The 13,907-nt window shown below is 37.1% G+C and overlaps 1 protein-coding gene across 1 annotated transcript in view; it reads right to left on the bottom strand.

The window, feature by feature from the left end:
- Nucleotides 1–13,907, bottom strand: part of Calcrl (calcitonin receptor like receptor) — a 78,822-nt gene extending 64,915 nt beyond the window's left edge. The window contains exon 1 of the mRNA XM_057755275.1: nucleotides 13,700–13,907. The gene's annotated coding sequence lies outside the window, so the exon portion shown is untranslated. The remainder of the gene's footprint in view (nucleotides 1–13,699) is intronic.

The following is a 13,907-nucleotide window of genomic DNA, read 5'->3' as shown; positions in this document are numbered from 1 at the left end:
CATTACACCCTCCAGACTGGCAAAATTAGAAAGTTTGACAACAATTCAGTTTTGGAAAGTCTATGGTGCAATAAAAATCTCATTTATTGTTGGGAATTTAAATTGGGTCAGCATTATGAATTGCTTGGAAACAGGTCTTATAAGTCTTTTCTCTAAAGAAGTTCATACAGACAGGTGTGGGTGGTTACATAGGGGAACTGTTTATGACTTCCTTGCTTGCAAAGGTCAAATGATGGAAACAATTCTTGCATTCCTCAGCAGGAGAAAGGGTGGATGCATTCTGATACATCCATGCAATGAACACTGCAGTAGGGTCAAATAACATAGCACACAACATCCTCTAAGAGTGATGGACCTCAAAAGGCACAACGCTACATGAAAGAGGCCATTGCCACAGAAAACATGATTGCAGTTTCATAAGGTAAAAATCAAAACATTAAGGCTAAATAATATCATAGCAGGGGAAAGTGATCTGCAGATATCCAGAACCTAGTTCAGGGTAACAGTTTACTGGTGGAGCTGTAAGCGTGAATCCTTAGGCAAGAACTTGATGCTCAGACAAACCAGGTTCTAGTAATGTTTACTTAAATAGGATATTGATTACAGATAAAACCTGCAAGTGAGACACAAATCTTAGAGAGGACTTTACAGAGCATTAACCCAGTATGACTGCCAAGAACTGTGCATTCTGAATCTTTAAGTCAAAACAGAGATGTCCAGTGTATGATGAGAATATAGGGGAATAGTTTTGACTCTCACAGTATAATCCAATTTGAATTTTTTTCATCCTTTTACAGTCAAAATATTGGATATTCATGGGAGTTCACAAGTATTGTTATATGAAAATATTATGTACTTGAAGTTTAATGGGTATGATTCATTTGTCTGAATTCTAGCCATCTGATTTTGTTTTTTAAATGTACATCGTACTCTTTTATGAATCTTCTAGGAAACTAGTGATGGGCTTTTAGGTAACCAGTGATGAAAAATCCTTGAATCTCACTGACCAGTGTCTGATTACCCCTGTTTTACTTAAGACCACTGCACGAGATGGAACCCATACCCAAAACTTCTTGATGACAAAGAACCAAAGACAAGAAATCCCAGAGACCTAGGGTAAAACCAAATGCTTCTGGTCCCAAAAAAAGTAACAATAAAATGACTCCTAATGACATTCTGCTGCACCCATAGATCAGAGCCTTATCCAGCCATCATCAGAGAAGCTTCCCTGCAGCAGATAGGAACAAAACAGAGACCCACAGCCAGATGTTCCACAGAAAGAGAGAGAGAGAGAGACCTTGGAACACACAGTTCTGAATGAGATGTCTCCCATCAAATCCCTCCCCTCAGAGCTCAGGGAATCCTGTGGATGAGGAAACAGAAAGAGTGTAAGAGCCTGAGGGGATGAAGGAAACCTGGAGAACAAGGCTCATTAAATCAACTAAGCAAGGCTCAGATGAACTCAGGGACTGAAGCAGCAAGCATAGGACTGACACACGTCTGCACCAGGTTCTCTCCATACATGTCATAGCTTTCAGTCTAGTGTTTTTATGGGATTCCTGAGTATGAAGGAGTGGCTCTCTGACTCGTGTGCCTTCTCTTGGGCTTTTTGCTTATGTTGGTTTGTCCAATCTTGATGTGACTATTTTTGTTTTTAACTTATTTTTTGTTTTGTAAAACGGAAAAAAAAAGAAAAACCCTTGAGTTAATATATGCTTTCAACTGTGTTTATGTGTGTATGCACATGCATGTGTGTATGTGTGCATGCACGTGTGTGTTTTATTGTGTGCAGGTTTCTGTGTGTGTGCACCTGTGTATGTGTGTATTAATATTTACTCCTGAGTCCAAAGGAAGCAGAAAAATTGTAATTTGAATCAATAACAAGTTTCTAATACTTGTTATAGTGATCCACAGAGGGAAATGTGCCTCTGAATAAAATTGCTATCAATGCTGCTTATTCGGGGCTAAGGCTCAGAACAGAAAGTTTTACATATATATTTTTTGCGGGGGGGGGGTGGTATGTCAGTGTGAATACTTAAAGTTTGGTAGTTTCTGAAAAAGATGGTCACTTAATTTAAGCATATGTCTTGTTTACCTTCTTGTGCTATTGTTGGGAGTTTGAACCTCATCTATCCATACAGCATGCTCTCACGATCTACAGGGCGATAAAGAGATCACTTTCAGAACATCTGAGCACACTGGGAAACTTAGGCATTACTTCTATTACTTACGGCTGTGCTGAACCGCCTCATACTGTCTGAAAGGTTTGGTAAAAAGCACTTAAATTTTACCAAATAGCCATGATCCTTCCAATGTGATGACTGTCTGTTCAGAAGCCATCCTGAGAAACCAGAATGTGTCAACAGTTTAGACTCTAAGATACCACCACTTAGAAGTGGCGCCATTGTCTTGGCCAGTTGAGTTCCAAGAAGACAGTAAATCTGTTTGCTTTTCACAAATTAATAGACACTTCTCAGAGCTTATCTTAGGTAGTAACTCTTAGGTTTAACCATGAACCCCAAGTACCCAAAAACATAGAGTAAGTTTTTATTTCTCGAGACAACTTTAGATTTACCTATTAACTAAAGAAGTCCACTTTGTAGTATGCATCGCCCATGGTCATGGTCCTAGTGTCTCCCCACCCTAAATGCTTTGAGGACGGACTTTTGTTTTTTACTGTTGTGGCAAACAAAATATGTCTTACTGAGCCAACTTATCTTCTGGTCTGGCTTATGATTTTATCCTGTTATTTTGCTTATTCTCATTTCATTCTATCTTCCTTTTTAAATGAATTTATTTAGGCTTTGAAAATTTCATATATGAGTATTTACACATTCCCCCTTTTATCCCTACAGCTCCTTCCACACTTCCCTCCATTCGTTCTCAAATTCTCCATCTCTCATTCTTTGTGTATTCTTACACACACACACACACACACACACACAATACATTTAAATAGATAAATTCAGCCTGCTGAGTTCATTTAGTGTTTCTTTGTCTTTCATAGTTCCTTTTACTTTCAAAATTCAAATTTCATTTCTGACTTGATTTTATATCAGACTTTTCACTTAGTCATTAATAATTACTGTTAATTTAGGTGAGATGTTCTGATTCGTGCCTCCTTTAATTTTGTTGCTTTCATTTCTAATTCATCAACTTCTACACAGATCGCTAAGCTTTTACTTGTAGCAAGTGTGATATACTGGATTTCCTCAAAAGTGAAACACTTGCTGGGTGGTGGTGGTACACACCTTTAATCCCAGCACTTGGGAGGCAGAGACAGGGAAGATCTCTGTGAGTTTGAGGCCAGCCTGTTCTACAAGAGCTAGTTCCAGGACAGTCTCCAAATCTACAGAGAAATTCTGTCTCAAAAAAACAAAAGTAAAACACTTTAGGTTGTGTTAAATTTTTTAAATATTTGACCAAACTATGATGCATACAAATGCTTTTCTAATCTGGGCAGTGGTGGTGCACACCTTCAATCCCAGCACTGGAGAGAGACAGGTTGATCTCTATGAGTTCGAGGCCAGCCTGGTCTACAGAGTGAGTTCCTGGACAGCCAAAGCTATACAGAGAAACCCTGTCTCAAAAAAAAAAAAAAAAAAAAAAAAAAAAAAAAAAAAAAAACTTTTCTAAACTTTCTGAAGTGAGTCAGTCTCAACAGAAGTTAGTAGAAATGACTCTTCTCAAATATGATAACTAGCATTGTATATAGGTGACATCACAAATTACAACATCGATTCAGACACTAATTCACTTTCTAGGAGGTTATTTAGTCATTGGTGCTAATCGCTTGCAGAGAAATGCTTCACAGAGTAAAGGGATACCAGCATACAGAAGAGTCAAAACATGCTTTATCATACGATTTACCATCCACCCTATGCGGTACCAAGATTTCTCTATGCAATGGAGAGCAAACTGCAGTAATTATTGAACTATTCAAAATGCACAGCAAATTTCACAGATGTAATTTAGCATTAAATATTTAAATAGACTATATTCAACCTCTTAGGTATTCTGTTAGAGGCTCTCAAAAGAATTTGTTTCCTCTGCTGAATCTAGATGAAAAAGAATAATTATCTGGGCACAATTATTCTTGTTTTTCTGAAGAGGAATACATTTGTCACTCTAGAGATCAGTGCTAGCATGAGAAAGTGAAGTTACTCTGCAAATTGAAAAATTAATCATTTTTGCACTCAAAAGCACTTAACTTGAAATTTCATTAAAGTATTTATTTTCATATGGGTGATTTATTTTAAGTGCCTTTTGCACAATTTAATCAAATTCACTTCTTAGATATTATTGCTAATTTTTTTAAATGTTATTGGCACCACGTTGTTTTTTATTTCCTGGTGTATGCTACCTGGAATGCAGAAAACACACTGCACAGTATTGCACTGTCTTGCTTATCATACGCTTCACCATGTACGTTCTTGGGATACATTATTTATAAAACCTACAAAATAAAATCAAGTGGAAATCTCTGCATTCTAGAAATACACTAAATGAGGATTAAATTTTAAAAGTTAGAGCATGACTCTCTCTATGCTTTATGATAATCTAATCATAAATACAGTACCTAATAATGACCGCTTCAAATGAAGTCAGAAAGTTTGAGAATTAAACGACAGAAAAGAAGGGCAACATGAAATCCTTTGAATTTCGGTTTTTAGCAGCGCTTCAGCCGCGTAGAGAGAAACGAGTACAGTGCAGTCTGCAGCTTATGGTCTAAAAATTTCATCACCTCGCTACTAGAGGATAAGGTAAATAGGAACTAGGACGCATATTTCATTCATTATGTTTGAATACACACTGTATATATCCAAATATAATGGCTATCACTCTTTATTCTTCCCAAAATTATATTTCTGAATTATATAAATATCTGGACTCAGAGTGAATATCTCTGTGGTATTCATAAATGAATGGTTGGCTCTATGATTGTCAAGCAAATGGCGAGTCCACATTACAAAAGATTGGTTGTTATTTTTATAACTTGTGAATTATAGCAAGTCAAAAAGATACGTTTGGTGGAAGTCAAACATGGAGCATTGAGCACTGTGACAGATCAAGATTCCATTTAATCATAACTCACTCGTGTGTGTGTGTGTCAGAATCTTTTTCTGTTTCTATATAATACATATACATATGAGTTTATAAAATACTGATTTTGCTTTAAGTTTAATAAACCTATAAAACATGTGAAGGACATTGAGAGCATTCTTTTTGGAGTCTTTATTAAATACTTGTTGATTGGCATTAACGAGTTTAATGACTCACAGAGGACGGGGATGTAACTCAAGGCCTCCTAAACTTTTTTCTCCCCTGTGGAACCAAAATTGTGTTTCCCCACAGACGATCTTTTTATACTTGACTTACTTTCTTTCATCTCCACTGCCCAGCATTTTGCTCTTGCAGATGACCTAGCTCCATTGTCCAGAAAGGCAGCAAGCAATGGAGTAAGACTCTGTCAGGAGCCAACGGTTGGCAAGTCTGCCAGTTTCAACAATAATTCTGCCAGTTTAGGCCATTGTTGGGCCTCTTGTGGAAAAGCTTCAACACTTAGTGTCAAGATCCTGGACTCTATTCTTGTTTACACTAGCTGCACGGGTCCTTGCTTGGAGCTCAATGAAACCCGAACACCAAGCTCATCACAGAAAGCCTCTTTCAGTTCATTTCCCCTTACCAAGGCAGTTAGGGATAAACGTTAGATTAACCCGAGAATAATAAAATAGTCATTGGTTTCCGGACATCTTCTCTTTGAACGTGTGCGGAGATTCTAACACATTCAGAACTGGAACTCCAGCATCTAAAGCCACCGGGTCAATGGGCAGTTTTCTGTGGCGTAGAGACCAGTACGTAAAATCCCTTCATTTAACCATTTAGTCAGCAACTTTAAGCACCTATGACATTCAAACACTCGTAGGAAAATTTAGAAAGTTGGTAAAATGTCTTCATACGTGAGAAAGGAACATGTTAGAGGAATAGACAAAATGTAAAAAATATATAACAATTATGTAAATTTCAGTAGAGTGTTGCAAGATGGTTAATAGTATAGAAAGAACACACGCTGTACTACATAAGGGAAAAGCAGGAGAGGACAGGAGTGGGGAGGCATAGGTTGGCTGTAAGTAGTGAATTGGGCAGAGCTCACACGAAATGGCCATAATGAGTCACAGTACAGGGAAGAGGCAACTTTGGCTGGTGAAGTCTAGGAGGAGAACATGAGAAACATACAGAAAACATACAGAAGGTGAGATGGCATACTTATCTCCCTTTAATGATGGTTTATATTAGAAGCATGATCATGAAGCGTGTTTTCTAGAGCTAAGGAGCTCCGCAAAGGCAAGAAGACACTCTGAGCCCTGTTTCCTAAGAACCCTGGACCCAGGAATAATGAGGAGTGAGGACAGTTTTCAGTCAGAGGCTGCAGCGATGCGTCTGTGACCCACAGCAAAGGTTCTTGCCCTATGGCGTTACTCCAGCAAGACCTCCCTCACCAAGCTCCGCCACAAACTTCTAGTCATAATGTTGTACAAGATGATTTTTGGTATTTATACAAATTTAATTTTATTTCAAATAGTTTTTCAATTTAGAATGGATACATTGTGACCTATGTCCAGATAGATAAGCTCATATGTTACACTTTTAAATGGTGTTTTTTCCTTCTAAGATTGCGATGCTGTCAGGTTTTTGGAAATAATTCATTCAGAGGTGGAACAATGCTTGAAGTCAAACCAGGGGAAGCTGACTGTTGTCTGAGGATGCAGGCTAGCTTCTCTTCCTCAAAGCACAGATTATCTCTAGAATAACAAAGTCCTCCAATGACAAGCAGCATTGGGAGGCTGTTTCCTATCTCTGAATTAAGAAGAGTCCATTAAAGTAGGTTTTTAAAATGTGTTCAGGTCTGCAACTTCAGAAGATTCATGTAAAAGGGACCTTCAAATGTTGACATTCAGAACTTAGTGAAAACACGTGACTTTTACTGTCATTCTGAAAACTGTACACTTAGTGAGTATTCCTAAAAATTTGCCAAACTCATATATAAACCCTGTTAATTTTATTATATGCATTGTGAACTAATGCATATAATTCTAAAACTAGGTCTGGAAAATGTGAGTTTTATTTTTAAGAACAAATTTGTTAAGAATAAAACTTTGAAAACTGACTTCAATCATTTGAAGAGGAGGACTTTCAAATGAGATTTGATTAAATCGTAAGATCTCAACAACCCAGTTGACAGTGTTGGAACCTTAATTATCTTAATGTTTCTCTTAGTCCTTAAAGAACAAAATTCCATCCTAATCAAATATATCAAAATTAATAACAAAGAGTAGTCAAAATTGTTTTGACTTAACAAACTCTCATTATGTGGAAAGCCCTATATTGGGGCTTTTGTTTGTTTAATAATTTAATTTTATTTTATGTGCATTGATGTCAGATCCCCTGGAACTGAAGTTACAGACATTTATGAACTGCCATGTGGGTGCAGGGAACTGAACTCAGGTCCTCTGGAAGAGCAGTTGGTGCGCTTACCCACTGAGCCATCTCTTTAGCCCCTGTTTTGGGCAGGAGCCAAGTAGCTCAGGTAGAGGTGTGAACTCAATGTGGTATTGTTAGTATTCTACTTTCTTCATTTGCCCCAAGAACAGTGGTCAGTTGTTAACTGTGGTCTTGTCTGAAGTATCAGAACTTGATAAGTCAGATGTTTTCTGCATCCACGTGTTAATGTGGACAGCTGAGGGTTGTGGGTTAGAAGCTGATCACTCTGAAATAAAGAGTGAGCTAATGAATTGTGAACACTCACACATAGGCATCTCTGTTGGGGGATTCTAAAACAGCTTTAACCTTTCATACTTTAGCAATGAGAATTCCTTTCCTTTAATCCCTCTGCCAATGCCATGCAGTTCAGTCATAGTATTTTCTTAATAGAAATAATTATGTAGTCAACTGAGCTATAATAGAGGTCTTCCCTGTGGGATTAAACCATGATGCGAAAAACAAAAAGAACAATTTCTTCCTCAGAGTCCACCACCACCACGGCAGCAGAGTGTAGTCTGGACAAAGCAAATGTGAAACCCCTCTGTGGATGAGAGTCAGGAAAGCAAACTCCATCAGACAGGAAGTCCTGTGAATCCGTGCAATGACATTAACAATGTCTCTCTGTGAATGAAGCTTGTTTGCATGCTGATAGTCTCCACAGAACGTGTTTTCAGTTTTTACTACACTCTCAAGAAGGTCATAATCCACAAATACTCAAAAGCAAACTCTTACAATAAATTGCCTTCAACCCTTTCATAACCTAAATGTGTTTTCCCATCTTCTTGCATGGGTATTCTTGAGAGATTTTAATATATAAGAAAGAAAACATGTGTTTACCATTAGAAAGTAATTAGACTATCTCCTACAAGACAGCCTAAAAACCCAAATAACCAAGAAGACTTTCAATCACATAAATTGAGCTTGTTGGGTCATTCTCGGTATCCTTTTTGTTTTAAGCGTCTCTGGATGTTATAGTATTTATCACTAAAATTTCCCTGACACTCTTGACAGCTATTTTTATCTACTTACTTCAGAGAGCTTCTCACTCTGCAGCCCATGTTCTCCTAGGGCTTATTAGTAGCCTAAGCCGACCTCTACACGGGGTACTCCTCCTGCCTCTGCCTTGTAAGGGCTCGGATTACACATACAAGCCCACATGCTACAGGGGGACAGAAGGACAATCCTTTGAATAATAAAGTTGTAAGTTACACTTGCTTGGGCCCCATCACATAAGCAGACTTTGTTTTCATGGTCTAAATGCAGGTTTTAAAAACAAACCTTTGTGCAGATATACATTACATCTCCAGTTGCATTCCAGAAAGATCTGATGGTTTGTGAGACATATTGAGCACCTACTCAGATGCAAACATTCTGCTAAGTGCATCCCATGTATTCTCCCACATCACATTGGACCTTACGAAGCCATGAGTCTCACTCGCAGCTTATAGATAATGGAGGAACAAGGGGTGAGCTGGAGGCTAGCGCGTGGGTGTTGGAGGGCTGGAGTCTACTAGGCCACGTGTGTGGACATAATATCTAAATGTCTAAGGTAAATTATACAAGTTGTTCTCGACTTAGCCAACAAAGCACATCGGAATGTTCTTACAAAGGTCTTTAAAATATAACTTTACTGAAATTAAGTTCTTGAAGGAGCACACATAGGCAGCCTGTTCCATAAAATACTAAACCTGCTATTCTAATATTAGGTCCATTTACGAAGCAGGTCTCTCTTTGGACTCTCATAATAAAAATAGCTGCAAAATTCTTAATAACAATTTTTACTGATGAAATTATTTTTCCACAGCTTTACCATTTCATTAAAAATGCAATGCATTCATTCTTCCCTGACACTCTGACCAAAGTCTCAATTTTCCCTTCCAATTCTACTTAGTAGGCTAAACTGAGTTAGATATACACACAAGATAACCACATAATTATCAGTCTCAGGTTGGTGTTTGGCTGTAAGACAAATTTATACTAGTTCTCATTGTTAAAGCCAGCCTTATTTATACAAGAGCATGTGAAGGATCTTCCAGGGAACTGGGGTGTAAGGAGAACACTCTTGCAAACCAACCTGCTGCTTATTCTAACTGCACTCAGGTTAAACACAATTAACTCAGGTTAGGCTTGAAGAGAACGATGACAACGTCTTTACAACAGTGTGTGCTCTACAAAGGCGGTTTCTTCTAATTTAAAAAAAATGGCACAGTCCTAAGGGGAGCAAGAGTTCTCTTAAAAACAGGTTCCACCCAAAGACAGTAATAAAAGAGAAAATTATAACTCAAATATCATAGAATTATTAAGTAATTGGTTATTTGTTGTTTCATTTCTTTGGCTCATGTTGCTTTAGGTGAATTTGACATTTTTGTCCTTTTAATTGACTAGAAGGTAGAAAAATGTCACATATTTATTAAAACCATGTATGGATTAAACTCCTTTACTTTTAAAAACCTTAATACCCTATTTTGACCATATTTGCAAACAGTACATTAATGTGTTCATGTTACATAATATAGTGTTACATAAAGAAGCTAACTGAAGAAAAAATAAAGGAATGTGTTCTGTAAAAATAAAATTTATCATGTGATAATAATTCTACCAAACTAAGAGACCCTAATTCAGTTCATAGCCAATGGTAAATTTATTTAATAGTATTAGAGAGTAAAATGATTTTGTTGTTGTTGTTGAGTTTGTGGGGAGAGCTGCTGCTGCTGCTGGTGGTGCTTGGGGTTTTTTGTTTTGGTTTGGTTTGGTTTTGGTTCTTTGAGACAGGAATTCTCTGTATAGCCTGGCTGTCCTGGAACTCTCTATGTAAACCAGGCTGGCCTCAAACTCAGAGATCCACCTGTCTCTGCCTCCCTAGTGCTGGGATTAAAGGAGTGTGCCACCACTGCCTGTCTGGGAATAAAACATTTAATGTGACTGTAAAAATTAAACTTTTTTCTTTTTTCTAAAATAATTTATTACCTTAAAAACTGAATTAATTTAAAAAGTTTTGAGATTAGTTGTCTTAAACTAATTGACTGACAAATATTATAATACTAATTACACATGAAAAAATAATCACCTGGATTTATTGAGGCATTTCTGCTTTCCAGAGAATTGCAACAGAATATTAAAATGTATTTATTTTTGTCAAGTGAATATTATAATATGATTATGGCATATGATTCACAAATTTTTCATTTTTCCTTAAGCATGATAATTTCCTATTTATTCTTCAAATTTTGCAAGTATTCTACCTACTGTTCCACTTAATATGATACAATTCAAAGTTACACACGAATTTAAAAGTAATAAAAACATTGAGTTATTTAATGTGTTGTTTCCACTTCTTTCTCTAGTCACCTAAAAATTAAAGTGCGTAAACTTCAGATCCTTGGAGTTTGTGCAGCTGCCATTAGTGAATGCTTGGGGCAGGAAGAGAACTTCCATATAAGCAAAGGGGGGGAAGACTGGCATGCCTGGTTGGGACGCAGGTTTTATTTGGAGTTTTGCAAAGTTTTGTCTCTATGCAGTTGCATTGGGATACTCTTACAAATTTAATATTGTAGTATAGTTCTTTGTAGAAAAAAACTACATTCAAAAATAAATACATGTTTAGAGTTCATCCACAAACTGGTCCTCATAGCTGGGCCCAGAGAAATGTTTCTTCTCTCATGGTTTGAGAACTGGTCACTCACCCTCATTGTGAGTGAACTCTGAGTCAGGAGCTGAGCTGTACCACAACTTAATTTGAGACGTGACCCCTGTCTTCCATTAAGACTGCCATAAGATACGACTTACATCAGTGCTTTAGAAGCTTTCCTAAATCCCAAACAAAAGCAGGGAATTAGATGCTTGGACTTGATCTGAATTCTGGAAAGGTAACATCAATGTACCTCTAGAAGAAGAATTAGACTTACTAGGTTCACTCAAAGTCATGTATGAAGCATGAAATACATTTTGTTTAGTGAATACCTATTTCAGTTCGTTAAGGATAATTGCATTAATTTATCTGCAAAATTTGAAAACAACTCTAAATAAATAGTGGCTATCAAAATGTAAGCCGAGATAAACTGGTAACACTATTGCTGTTGTTGGACTGGCTGCAAACAGCCATCTAAACATACCGCGCTACAAATAGAACAATCTAGGGAAAACCTAGCTCAGATCACAGGAGACATGACGCTTCTGAATTCTGTATTTTATTTGACATGCTTAGGACTTGTCTCAGACTATAGGCATTGATTTCAGGATGCTAAAAGGCATATCTCCTGTAAAGTTAAACTAAGATAAAAAATATAGCTTCATTCTCAGACATTTGTTTATTTATTTTAAAAGCCACATTTATTCTAGAACGATATAAATTCTTATTTTAATCTCCCGGTTATAAACTCAAGTCATGTCTATGTCTAATGACCATCAATATTCACTGTTTGGCATTTTTCTGTTACGGTTTTTGGTAATAAAGATTATTTTAAATAATGTTATTAATACAAGTGAGGATATTTAAGTAAATTATACAAGATGATTGTGTTTTGGAGCATTAATTCAACAAAAATCAAAAGAGTTTGTAAAGTTACTAATTTACAATATTTTATTAGTATAATACCTAATTTCAGAGAATAATCCATCTTAGAATAAAGCTTTGCAATTTCTGTTACTATATGGCATTAAGTTATTTAATGTGTTGATTCTTTCTCTAATTACTTAATGAGCATTTGTAAGATGTCATATCTTAAAAATACCTTATCCATGTCTGCACAGCTGAGAACCCAATGGTATAATAATAATGATAATGATGATGAGGAGGATAATAATAATAAACCTGAAAACATAAATCAGCTGCAATGTTTTTAAAAATTGCAAGTATATGAAACTAATGTTTCCATTACATTGAAAAACATTTTTGGGCACAGAGCCAAGAATCACTGAGGAGTTACTCAGGATGAATTTGTAAGACACTGTTTGCCAGACCACGGGTGGCTGTGGTCAGAAGGGCAGCTAGCATGGAAAGGCATCTCGCAGTGTACAATTTCATTTAAACAAGAAAACATAGAATTCAATAACTATGCTAATAAACACCACTTGGATCCAGATCTGATGTCTGACATCCCCTGGCGATAATTTGCAATGCTTCCATAACAACCACTTGCTAACTGGACACTAGTTTCTGAAGTTCTCAGGACGGTCTGTACTGTGGGAGAGGGGACTACAGATGGTTCATCTCAGCATCGTTCCAGGATGCTTCTCTGAATACCTAACTGAATTCCTCAGTTTAAGGAGTTAATACACTCGCTTGTCATAGCACCGTGTTTTTCTATCTATAGAGAGTTCCTATCATATTCCTCCCTGAAAGTTTGCAGGACAGTTGAAGTAACACAGCTCTTGGGCTTCAGAGTTTAAAAACCGTGAAGTAATGTAGAGATCACTGCATTTTTTTTTTTAACAACACTGGGCAGTTCGGGTTTTTTGTTTTGTTTTGTTTAAGTTAGGTAGTTTTTGTTTTTAGTTTTGGTTTTTTGTTTTTCCTTACCTTACTTGTAAAACAAGATTTAGTACAGTATTTAGATGTATTTAATACAGTGGAAACAGTTCAGGAACATCCCCACCAAGAAAACAAACAAGCAACAGCAAAGAACAAAGCAAAACAAAAGCAAAGGTATTTACACAGATCAGGCAACAAAGAACAATGAGAATTCGTTAGTTCTGAGTGTGAACAGAAGTAAAAAGCACCAGTCCTGCTTTGTGTTCCGTCACACAGGAAGGCTTGGACCTGGTGAGTCTTCTGCTACCCCTTCCTTAGAATACTGATTATGTGGAAAATTTAAAGACCCTTCCTGAGAGGCAGATGTTTTCCAGCTGTCAGAGCTGAATTTAGCTAATAGCAGAACTAGTTTTAAACGGTATTGTTTCCGGATTCAAAATTTGTCCAGAAATTTGCCTTTCAGCCCATTCACGTTGTTATTAGTTGGTAATTTTATTTTCTAAACACCGCTGTAAACACTCTTATACACTAGTAATAGATCTGGTATGCACTCTGGAGTAACACTATCTAGTTTCCCTGTGGAGAATAAAAAAAAGGCGGTCTCAACATTATTTCAAAGCCACTAGAAACACTGCCAAACTACCTGAGAATTTTACTAAGAATACATATTTTGAGTAATACACTTACCAAGCACAGCTTCTAAGGAAATTCTGTGTGTAGTAGTCACAGGAGGGATTTGATTTTCTGAGATTCCACAGGAGAGAGTTCCCAGGCGACGAGGTGCGGGAGTCTCAGCCTTGCAATGTGGTCCTGCAGGCTCCAAGCAGCGGAGCCTGAGTCAAGGCAGGACTGCGCCGCTGGAGAGAGAGGGCTTGCTCTGAGGAGATGGGGAGTG

Source organism: Chionomys nivalis, chromosome 22 (assembly GCF_950005125.1).
Source record: "Chionomys nivalis chromosome 22, mChiNiv1.1, whole genome shotgun sequence".
NCBI classification, from domain to species: Eukaryota; Metazoa; Chordata; class Mammalia; order Rodentia; family Cricetidae; genus Chionomys; species Chionomys nivalis.
The sequence above is the reverse complement of the archived record's forward strand: the minus strand, read 5'-3'. Positions and strand labels throughout refer to the sequence as shown.